Source organism: Pseudophryne corroboree, unplaced genomic scaffold (assembly GCF_028390025.1).
Source record: "Pseudophryne corroboree isolate aPseCor3 unplaced genomic scaffold, aPseCor3.hap2 scaffold_147, whole genome shotgun sequence".
Lineage (NCBI taxonomy): Eukaryota > Metazoa > Chordata > Amphibia > Anura > Myobatrachidae > Pseudophryne > Pseudophryne corroboree.
The window spans coordinates 1,110,407-1,121,863 of NW_026968099.1; the positions used below are offsets into that span (position 1 = coordinate 1,110,407).

At 53.9% G+C, this 11,457-nt stretch overlaps 2 non-coding genes across 2 annotated transcripts; both read left to right on the forward strand.

Annotated features, from left to right (window-relative positions):
* The first annotated feature begins 10,849 nt into the window (after window positions 1-10,849).
* LOC134998024 (U1 spliceosomal RNA) lies at window positions 10,850-11,013 on the forward strand. The gene has a single exon (XR_010200389.1). It is a non-coding gene; the product is annotated as a U1 spliceosomal RNA (small nuclear RNA).
* A 152-nt stretch (window positions 11,014-11,165) lies between these two features.
* On the forward strand, window positions 11,166-11,328 carry LOC134997943 (U1 spliceosomal RNA). The gene has a single exon (XR_010200314.1). It is a non-coding gene; the product is annotated as a U1 spliceosomal RNA (small nuclear RNA).
* Window positions 11,329-11,457: the final 129 nt, after the last annotated feature.

Below are 11,457 nucleotides of genomic sequence, written 5' to 3' on the forward strand. Positions count from 1 at the left end.
ACTGACAAGTAAGTCTCAGCAGAATGTGTCTGCTGGCGGCTCCCAGTCCCTCCTAGAGGAACACTGCCAGTGGTGTGGCTGCCGCTGCACACTAGGACTGAGAGACCGCAGCGGGAGGAAAGCACAGGTGGGCGGGAGTAGAGCATGGGCGGACATCACCACGTCACATTGCAAGGTGACGCCAGTCCCCCCAGTGAGGCCGCCGACGAATGCACTCAGCATAGTATTAGCAGCAGGCAGGGGGGGGGGGGCGGGCGCAGCGGTGGTGGGAGGTACGGAAATGAGCTGCAGGCTAGGCTCCACCGATCACACACTCAGCGATCACTGTGCTACAGCAAGCGTGGCGTGCAGCGGTGCTGGACATTAGGGAGTGCCTGTGCGCACGCCTATGCGCTACCACCCCCCATATGCCACACTACATCACTATGCTATAGCCCTCCCATATGCTGCACTTCATAATTACACTATACCCCCCATACAACATACTACATCACCACACTACACTACTCACAATAAAATTAAAACATCCCAGTTCCTCATTCTTAATGAGCTCACGTGAGTTCTCTCCCCAGCGGAGCTCCAGACCAAGTAACAATGAAGACACCAGCAGCGTGTAGGGAGCAGGCCTGGTCCACTTGTCAGGAGAGAGCAGTCACTGGAGGGTAAGAAGGGGGCGGGGCCTAGTCCTACAGACGGGAGAGAGCAAGGTACAGGGGTAGAAGGGGACGGCTGATGTGAAGAAGGGGGCGGGGCCTATTCTTACAGGCTTTCAAAATTCTATTTTTTTTAAAATTCGACATTTGACAAATTCTACTTTTCTGCAATGGTACAAATGCGGCAATTCGACAAAAGTATATTCAATTGAAGTTTGTAAATTCGACAACAGTGCTTTTAAACAGTAAATTCGTCATTTTCAATCCACCACACTTTGCTGGCGGAATCTAATAAAAAAATTTAAAAACATGTTGTTTTTTTGCTGTTTTTTTTTTTTTGGTAATAGCATATCTATTTATATTAGAAGGGATTAGGTCAGGCATTCCCAACCGCGGCCCTCAAGGCACACTAACAGTGCAGGTTTTAGTGATATCCAGGCTTCAGCACAGGTGACTTAATTAGTAGCTCAGTTATTTTGATTTAACCATCTGTGCTGCAGCCTGGATATCACTAAAACCTGCACTGTTGGTGTGCCTTGAGGACCGCGGTTGGGAATGCCTGGATTAGGTACTTGGTTTGTCTTTTTTGGAGGCACAAGTATTATTTATATATTTTTTAAAAGATTTTTTTTTTTTTATGGAATGTGAAAAAAACGGAAAAAAAATTGCGTGGTGTCCCCCCTCCAAAGCATAACCAGCCTCGGGCTCTTCGAGCCGCTCCTGGTTCTAAAAATCCGGGGGAAAAACGGACAGGGGATCCCCCGTATTTTTAAAACAAGCACCGGGCTCTGCGCCTGGTGCTGGTGCAAAAAAATACGGGGGACAAAAAGAGTAGGGGTCCCCCGTATTTTTTACACCAGCATCGGGCTCCACTAGCTGGACAGATAATGCCACAGCCGGGGGTCACTTTTATACAGTGCCCTGCTGCCGTGGCATTAAATATCCAACTAGTCACCCCTGGCCGGGGTACCCTGGGGGAGTGGGGACCCCTTCAATCAAGGGGTCCCCCCCCCCAGCCACCCAAGGGCCAGGGGTGAAGCCCGAGGCTGTCCCCCCCATCCAAGGGCTGCGGATGGGAGGCTGATAGCCTTGAGAAAATTGAAAGAATATTGTTTTTTCCAGTAGTACTACAAGTCCCAGCAAGCCTCCCCCGCAAGCTGGTACTTGGAGAACCACAAGTACCAGCATGCAGGAGAAAAACGGGCCCGCTGGTACCTGTAGTTCTACTGGGGAAAAAATACCCAAATAAAAACAGGACACAGACACCGTGAAAGTAAAACTTTATTTCACACCTGCCGACACACACATACTTACCTATGTTGACACGAAGCAGTCGGTCCTCTTCTCCAAGTAGAATCCACAGGTACATGAAAATAAAAGATAATTATACTCACCTGATCCAGGTTCCAGATTAAATCCACGTACTTGGCAAAACAACAAACCGAACACCCGGACCACACGGACTGAAAGGGGTCCCATGTTTACACATAGGACCCCTTTCCACGAATGCAGACATCCGAATCTCGCGAGAATCCGACAGCGGGATGATGACGTTAGGGCGCGCTCGGGTTAGCCGAGCAAGGCGGGAAGGTTCGAACCTGCCTCATACCCTTGTAAAATGGGTGAAGTTCGGGGGTTCGGATTCTGACGAACCGAACCCACTCATCACTAGTATGTACGTGTGTGTCAGGTGCCGTGCGCGTACGTACGTACGTACGTACGTACGTACGTACGTGTCAGTGCCGTGCGTGCACGTACGTGTGTGTCAAGTGTCGTGCGTGTACGTGTGTGTGTCAGGTGGCACGTACCTACATGTGTGTATGTCAGGTGCTGTGCATGTGTGTACGTACACGCGTGTATGTGTCAGGTGCCGCGCGTGTACATGCGTGTGGTTGTCAGGAGCCGCGCGTGTAAGTATATGTGTGTGTGTCAGGATCCATGCGTGTGTGTGTGTGTCAGGAGCCACACGTGTGCATACGTGTGTGTGTGTGTCAGGTGCCACACGTGTACGTACGTGTGTGTGTCAGGTGCCGCGCGTGTACGTGTGTGTGTGTGTGTGTGTCAAGTGCCGTGTGTGTACGTACGTACGTACGTACGTACGCATGTATGTATGTGTGTGCCTGGAGCCGCGCCTGTACATACATGTGTGTGTGTATGTCAGGTGCTGTACGTGTATGTGTGTGTCTCAGGTGCTGCACGTGTATATGTGTGTATCTCAGGTGCTGCATTTGTATGCGTCAGCTGCCACGTGGGTGTCAGGTGTTGAGCGTGTATGTGTTTGTGTCAGGTGTCGCATCTGTATGTGTGTGACTGTCAGGTGCTGCGCGTGTATGTGTGTGTCAGGTGCTGCATGTATATATGTGTGTGTTAGGTGCTGTTCATGTATGTGGGAGTGGCAGGTGCTGCATGTGTATATATGTGTGAGTGGCAGGTGCTGCGTGTGTATGTGTGTGTTAGATGCTCTGAGTGTATATGATTGTGTGTCAGGTGCTGTGCGTGTGTGCGTTAAATGCCACATGTATATTTGTGTGACAGGTGCTGCCTGTGTGTGTGTGTGTCAGGTGCTGCATATCTGTATGTGTGTGTGTCAGTTGCTGCATGTCTGTATGTGTGTGGGTGTGTCAGTTGCTGCATGTCTGTATGTGTGTGGGTGTGTCAGTTGCTGCATGTCTGTATGTGTGTGGGTGTGTCAGGTGCTGCATGTCTGTATGTGTGTGGGTGTGTCAGGTGCTGCATGTCTGTATGTGTGTGTGTGTGTGTGTCAGTTGCTGCATGTCTGTATGTGTGTGGGTGTGTCAGGTGCTGCATGTCTGTATATGTGTGGGTGTGTCAGGTGCTGCATGTCTGTGTGTGGGTGTGTCAGGTGCTGCATGTCTGTGTGTGTGTGTCTGTCAGGTGCTGCATGTGTGTGTCAGGTGCTGCATGTCTGTGTGTGTGTGTCAGGTGCTGCGTGTCTGCGCGTGTCAGGTGCGGCGTGTCTGCGCGTGTCAGGCGCTGCGTGTCTGCGCGTGTCAGGCGCTGCGTGTCTGCGCGTGTCAGGCGCTGCGTGTCTGCGCGTGTCAGGCGCTGCGTGTCTGCGCGTATCAGGCGCTGCGTGTCTGCGCGTGTCAGGCGCTGCGTGTCTGCGCGTGTCAGGCGCTGCGTGTCAGGTGCTGCGTGTGCCAGGTGCTGCGTGTGTGCCAGGTGCTGCGTGTGTGTCAGGTGCTGCGTGTGTGCGTGTCAGGTGCTGTGTGTGTGCGTGTCAGGTGCTGCGTGTCTGCGTGTGTGTCAGGTGCTGCGTGTGTGTATGTCAGGTGCAGCGTGTGAGTGCGTCTGTCAGGTGTGCGTGTGTCAGGTGCTGCGTGTGTGTGTGTGTCAAATGCGCTGTGTGTCTGTGTGTGTCAAATGCGCTGCGTGTCTGTGTGTGTCAAATGCGCTGCGTGTCTGTGTGTGTCAAATGTGCTGCGTGTCTGTGTGTGTCAAATGCGCTGCGTGTCTGTGTGTGTGTGTGTCAGGCGCTGCGTGTGTGTGCGTGTGTGTCAGGTCCGTGTGAGTGTCAGGTGCTGCGTCTGTGTGTGTGTGTGTCAGGTGCTGCGTGTGTGTCAGGCGCTGCATATGCGTGTGCGTCAGGCGTGTCTGGGGGGGGGGGGTGGCAGGACACACAGCAGGGAGGGGGGGTGGCCGGACACACAGCAGGGAGGGAAGGGGGGGGGCGGCCGGACACACAGCAGAGAGGAGGAGGAGGGGGGGGGTTGCTGGACACACAGCAGGGGAGGGGAGGGCGGCCGGACACACAGCAGGGAGGGGAGGGTGACCGGACACACGGCAGGGAGGGAAGGTGGTAGGGGGTGGCCGGACACAGCGGGAGGAGGGGGGGTGGCCGGACACACAGCAGTGGAGGGGAGGGCGGCCGGACACACAGCAGGGAGGGGAGGGCGACCGGACACACGGCAGGGAAGGGAGGGTGACCGGACACACGGCAGGGAGGGAAGGTGGTAGGGGGTGGCCGGACACAGCGGGAGGAGGGGGGGGGTGTGGCCGGACACACAGCAGGGGAGGAGGGGGGGTGGCCGGACACACAGCAGGGGCGGGGGAGGGTGGCCGGACACACAGCAGGGGAGGAGTGGGGGGTGGCCGGACACACAGCATGGGAGGAGGGGGGGGGGTGGCCGGACACACAGCAGGGGAGGAGGGGGGGGTGGCCGGACACACAGCAGGGGAGGAGGGGGGGGTGGCCGGACACACAGCAGGGGAGGAGGGTGGGTGGCCGGACACACAGCAGGGGAGGAGGGGGGGGTGGCCGGACACACAGCAGGGGAGGAGGGGGGGGGTGGCCGGACACACAGCAGGGGAGGGTGGCCGGACACACAGCAGTGGAGGGGAGGGCGGCCGGACACACAGCAGGGAGGGGAGGGTGACCGGACACACGGCAGGGAGGGGAGGGTGACCGGACACACGGCAGGGAGGGGAGGGTGACCGGACACACGGCAGGGAGGGAAGGTGGTAGGGGGTGGCCGGACACAGCGGGAGGAGGGGGGGGTGGCCGGACACACAGCAGGGGAGAAGTGGGGGGTGGCCGGACACACAGCAGGGGCGGGGGGGGGGGTGGCCGGACACACAGCAGGGGAGGGGAGGGTGACCGGACACACAGCAGGGGAGGAGGGGGGGGGTGACCGGACACACAGCAGGGGCGGGCGGGGGGGGGGCGGACACACAGCAGGGGCGGGCGGGCGGGGGGGGGGTGGCCGGACACACAGCAGGGGAGGGGAGGGGAGGGAGGCCGGACAAACAGCAGGGAGGGGGAGAGGAGGGGGGGGGAGGAGATGAAGGGGGAGGTGAAGGGGGAGGGGACACGGACACACACACACACAGGCTTCTCTGGACTGTGGTGGTGGGATCCTCCTGATGGTGCGGTTCAGCGTGTCTCCTGTGTGTGTGGATATAAAACCCCCTTCCCTCTGTGTCCTCCTCACACTGTGCAAGTGCAGCACAGAGACTCCCAGCCCAGGGACCGGTGCACAGTATATATCCCCGGGCAGCCGCCGCTGGCACATGCCAGGCCCTCCCCAATAGTGTCCAGCAGCAAGGAGCGGGCAGCAGCTGTGTGTGCGGTGTCCGGGCAGCGGCTGTGAGGACGGAGATGCTGCTGCTGGGTGTATGACGCCGCATCCCTCCTCCGCTGCTCTGACGGGTCGCTGGGTGACTCGCTGGCGATTCCACACTGACACCTCTGCCTGGCCGCACTCACACCGTACTAGCAGCAGGGCCGGGGAGCCGCTCATGCACTGCAGATACCTCTCATCACCCATTAGCCAGAGAGGTAGTCTGCACTCCTGTGCCAGCATTCCCCTCCCAGGTCAGCACACGCGGCGGCGGGGGGCAATATTACACCGCCGCACAGGGCGCCCGGTGTATAAATGAGCCACCCGCGCCGCTCACTTACTGCCCCTTTCCCCCCACCCCCCGGATACCTTATTGCTGGCCAAGCGTCAATTTAAGGAGGGGACCGGCAGAGTGTTCTGGCTGCGAGGAGGATCGCAGATCCGATGTCCGCTTCTGTGCAGATGTCAGCCATATTTGTACACCCATTTGAAGCTACTGTTTGTACACCCCCTGCTGGCGGCCACTGCGCAGCCGCAACAAATTGAAAAGCCCTATCTTTATAATGGGGCATATTTTACTTAATTAAAAAAAAACTATAACTTTCTCAAAAACCACAACCCCAAAAGGCACTACACTGGGACATACTCTATCTAATAAAACAAACCCCAAGTCTTAATTCGTCCTCTATCCTAAGTTATGCCTTCCCAAAAATATCCTCATTCACTCTATAGGAAAACCATGTCAAAAAGCCACTGAGGGAGTGGCAGAAAAAAACTGACAGTTGGAACTTTAGGTTACTCCCAATTCCTCATTTTTTATTATTTTGCCCTGAAATTTGGCATGCAGCAGCAGGTGACGATTCTACGCTCCCATGCCAAATTTGAGCTCAGTACGTCCAATCAGTTTTGAGGTGTAGCCCCTCAAACACCATGCCCCCATCTCAGAAGTTCCCTATGGGAGAATTCCGTTTGTTCGATTCAGCCTTAATATAAGGGCACGACCGTGCCCTTATAATATATATATACACACACACACAACGAAGTCTGGTGCCACTAAAGGGTCTGCACAGTTAGTCCGACAGACAGTAGATCTTGTAGATCAACGTTTCCATTTCATGTCTAAATCGGCCTCAGTTTCACATCCTGATGACGATTTAGTCATTAAATCAAAACGTTGATTTACAAGATCCACTGTCTGTTGTACTAACTGCAGAGACCCTTGAGTGGCACCCGAGTTCGTAGTGTATTTGTGAGGTATCTTACCTGGGTGAGCACCTGGCCGGTACGGACTTTAGTGGGAGTAACGGTGGATGTACATTGTGTGTGTGTGTGTGTGTATGTGTGTGTCAGTGCCGTAACTAGGCATTTTAGCGCTGTGTGCAAGAAACGATAGTGGCGCCCCCCCCAATGTAAGATAGGGGCAGTGCACGCCTAAGGTGCGCAAAAAATTTATAGGGGCGTGGCTTAAAGGGGAAGGGTGCGTGGCCACAAAATAATAGCAATTCATACTACGGTGCACAGTAATCTACATTATTCAAATTTCGCTGCACAGTAGCGCCCCTTTTATACATTACAATAGACAGCGTCCCCCTTTTTACACATTACAGCAGCCAGTCCCCCTTTTTACACATTGCGGCAGCCAGTCCCCCTTTTTACACATTGCGGCAGCCAGGCCCCCTTTTTACACATTGCGGCATCCAGGCCCCCTTTTTACACATTGCGGCAGCCAGTCCCCATTTTTACACATTGCGGCAGACGGGACCCCTTTTTACACATTGCGGCAGACGGTGACCAAGAGAGAGAGAGAGAGAGAGAGAGAATATACTTACTTTCTCCCCGCTGACAGGCTCCTCGTGCAGCTTCCTCTCGGTGCAGGCTGTGTGAGATGAGAAGGAGGAGGAAAGAGGGGGAGCAGGGAGCCGCAGCAGCGCTATTTGATTGGTAGTAAGCGCCGCTGCAGCATCCCCCTCTCCTCCTGTATTGGTTGCCTGGCGCTGCTGTGGATGCTGGGAAACCGCATCCCAGCATCCTTAGCAGCGCCGGGCAGCCAATACAGGAGGAGAGGGGGATGCTGCAGCGGCGCTTACTACCAATCAAATAGCGCTGCTGCGGCTCACTGCTCCCCCTCCTTCCTCCTCCTTCTCTCCGCTGCCCGGCGCTGGTCCTCTTCTCCCTACACAGCGGGGCGCACGGCGCAGACTTCGGCGGCATGTAATGAGTCAATTTGACTCATTACATGCCGCTGGCCGTTGCGCCCTCAGGGCAACTGCGCTGTGTGCCAAGCCCCCTTGGCACACACGTAGTTACGGCCCTGGTGTGTGTATATATATATATATATATATATATATATGTGGGATGCGGTCAAGATACCGCCGACGGAATCCCAACTGCCACAATCCCAACATATTCTCCCTCCGTGGGTGTCCACGACACCCATAGAGGGAGAATATAATAGTGTGCCGAGCGTAGCGAGGCACCGTGCCCGCAGTGTGGCGAGCGAAGCTAGCCCGCAAGGGGCTGCGTTCCGCTCGCCACCCCTGTCGTCATTGTGTTGTTGGGATTCCGGCGTCGGTAAGTCATCAGCGGCATTGTAATGAGTCACTACAAGCCGCCTGTGTGCGTGTGCTGCCGCCGGAGAGGAGCAGCTCCGGGGGCAGGGGAGGAGTAGGGGGACTCTGGAGCTGCAGCAGCGCAGTGTAATTGTTGGTGGCGCTGCTGCAGTTGTCCCTCTCCTTCTGCATTGTCTGGACGCCGCCGCTGTGAATGCTGGGATGCGCCTCCCTCATCCCAGCATTCACAGCGGCGGCGGCCAGCCAATGCGGAAGGAGAGGGACAGCTGCATGTGACGCTGCCACCAATTACATAGCGCTGCTATTTGTCTGTCTATCTATCTATCTTTCTATCTATCTATCTATCTATCTATCTATCTATCTATCTATCTATCTATCTATCTATCTATCTCTCTCTCCTGTTTACCTAATGTATGAAAGGTGGACTGGCTGCCGTAATGTGGAAAAAGGGAAATCCTGTGTGCCAGAATGTGTGAAAAGGGGGACTGGCTGCCGTAATGTGCTTAAACAGGGATTGTCTTCCGTAATGTGTAAAAGGGGGGACTCTAGGGGTCATTACAAGTTGTTCGATCGCTAGGAAATTTTTGCAGCGCTGTGATCATGTTAAAACTTGGCCAAACTGTGCATGCATATGCACTGCAATGCGCAGGCGCGTCCTACGGGTACAAAGAGGATCGGTGCTGGCCGATAGATTTTACGAAGAATCCATTCGCACAGTCGATCGCAAGGTGATTGCCAGGAAGAGGGTGTTTATGGTTGGCAACTGTCCGTTTTCTGGGAGTGTTTGCAAAAACGCAGGCGTGTCCAAGCGTTTGCAAGGCGGGTGTCTGACGTCAATTCCACGACCAAAAAGACTAAAGTGATCGCAGTGGCTGAGTAAGTCCAGAGCTACTCAGAAACTGCAAAAACTGTTTTGGGGCCACTCAGCTGCAAAGGCGTTCCCACACTTGCCAAGTGAAAATACACTCCCCCATAGGCGGCGACTCTATGATCGCAGCGCACCCAAAAGTTGCTAGTGAGCGATCAAATCCGAATGACCCCCCTCTGTCTGCCGTAATGTGTAAAAAGGGGAATCTATCAGCCGTACTGTGTAAAAGGGGCTCTACCTGGTGTAGTGGCGCTACTGTGCGGTGTAATTTAAATAATAGAGACTACTGTGCACCGTAGTATGAATTGGGATTCTTTTGTGGCCACACACCTTCCCCATGAAGCCATGACCCTATATTTTTTGGAACGGCTGCGGCGCACACTGCCCTTATATTACATAAGTGTGGGGGCCGCTGATGCTGTTTTTTGCACACAGCGCTAAAATGTCTAGTTACGGCACTGGTGCACAGTTGCTTGACACAGAAAACTACAACAAAAAAGTATTCCCAGTTTGGCCCAATAGAAAGTTGATTAGAAAAATGTACTGAGTCCGAAAAGAACACAAACACACACATATACATAGATATATAGACATATATATATATATAAATGACACAACTGTATTATAAATCGAAACAATAAATCAAATACTAACCAAACAGTTCTTTATCATTCTCAGCAAGCTCATTGAAATCAGCTTTCAAATCACAGCAAAGCTCGTGCCAAGCCTTTCTGGTGGCATTTCTGTCTTTATAAACTTCAAGAGTTTTATCCCACAAAACTGGTCTGATTTCTACCAAGGAAATCAGTCTCTCAGTGTCAATATCTAGCTCTGCCATTTTCTCCAAACTACGCCTGCAGTGAGTGCACTGATGTGGGCGGGTTGTAGTGTTTTTATCAATAAACCATGTGATGTATGGGTGAGGAAACACATCGTTCCCGGCGAATAGCTGTTGTGTGTGTAAGCACTCATTGACAGTGCTTATACACTGAATCAGACAGACGGCAGGAGCACGGGCCGGCAGCCGGACTATTCAGTGGTGAGTCCCGGCTGTTACCCGGCAGCTGGGCCAGCACCGTGCCGTGTGTAAGGACACATTGCGCTGCATGTGTCTTTACATCACGGCAGCAGTTAAAAGCCGGCCGTGTGTTTGCCGGGCGGCGACAGCCGTCTCGTGTGTTTTAGCACTTACAGAGCAGCTCTGGAGCTGTTACAGTGCCCAGCTGCTGCAAGAAATAAGCTTGAATGCTTAAGGGGCTGGGGCATAGCCAACATGAGCCCTACACCGAAGGAGGGTGGAGGTGTTTAATGCGAACTAGGGGTCATCCAAGCGCCGCAAAAGGCCGCCATGCCCTGCACGCCCCTTTTCTCTTTTCATATGCAGACGAGGGTTGAAGCCAACTTTGACCCACTGCTTGGATGACATCACCATATGCAAATCCATCTGCTGCAGGCCTTCCCCCAGGAATGCTTGCACTAGTTGTTGCATTTGGTTTGTTGTTTGGGGGTGCTTCAGTATTAGGCAGCCTTCTGTCCTCCCATGTTCATCTGAAAATATGTGTTCTCCCTGCAGTTGTTGTCCCCAGATGAGAGTTCCCTTGTGCTGCCTCAGTTGAATCTCCTTTACTTGACAGAGATGTGCCTGAGCAGCGGCCCTCCCCAGCCCTATCCCAAATCATACTTATTTTGCATAGGAGATACCATGGTCATGAAGGTTGTTCTCCCAGGGTGAGGTTCATTCATTGCATTCTGGGTATGCTGACCCCTGTGATTTCCCCAAATGTGGGAAACTCGACTGCATTATTTGTGGTAGTGGGGGACTGTGTTTGTGCTTTCCTCTAGTCAGCTCTGGTAAAAGTCAGATTTCTTTGTCTCAGATCTTCCTCTAGCCTTGTTCTTCTTTCGAGAGTTCCCTTGTGCTGCCTCAGTTGGATCTCCTTCACTTGACAGGGGGGTGCCCGAGCAGCGACCCTCCCCAGCTCTAGCCCAACTCCTACTTACCTGCCAGGTGAGATACTATGATCATGAAGGTGCTTCTCCCAGGGCAAGGCTCACCCATTGCACTCTGGGTGTGTTGCTCCTGCGATTTCCCCAAATGTGGGAAACTTGACTGCATAATTTGTGTTTCCCCTGGTCGGCTCTCGTATAATTCAGATCTCTTTGTCTCAGGTCTCTCTCCAGCCTAGATTGCTGTCTTTTTCCACTTCTCTTTTCTTGAGCCGCTCCCTTCTATGCCCTTGCGCACTATCCTGACTTCTCCCGTCTGCTTACTTTGTGCCTTCCAA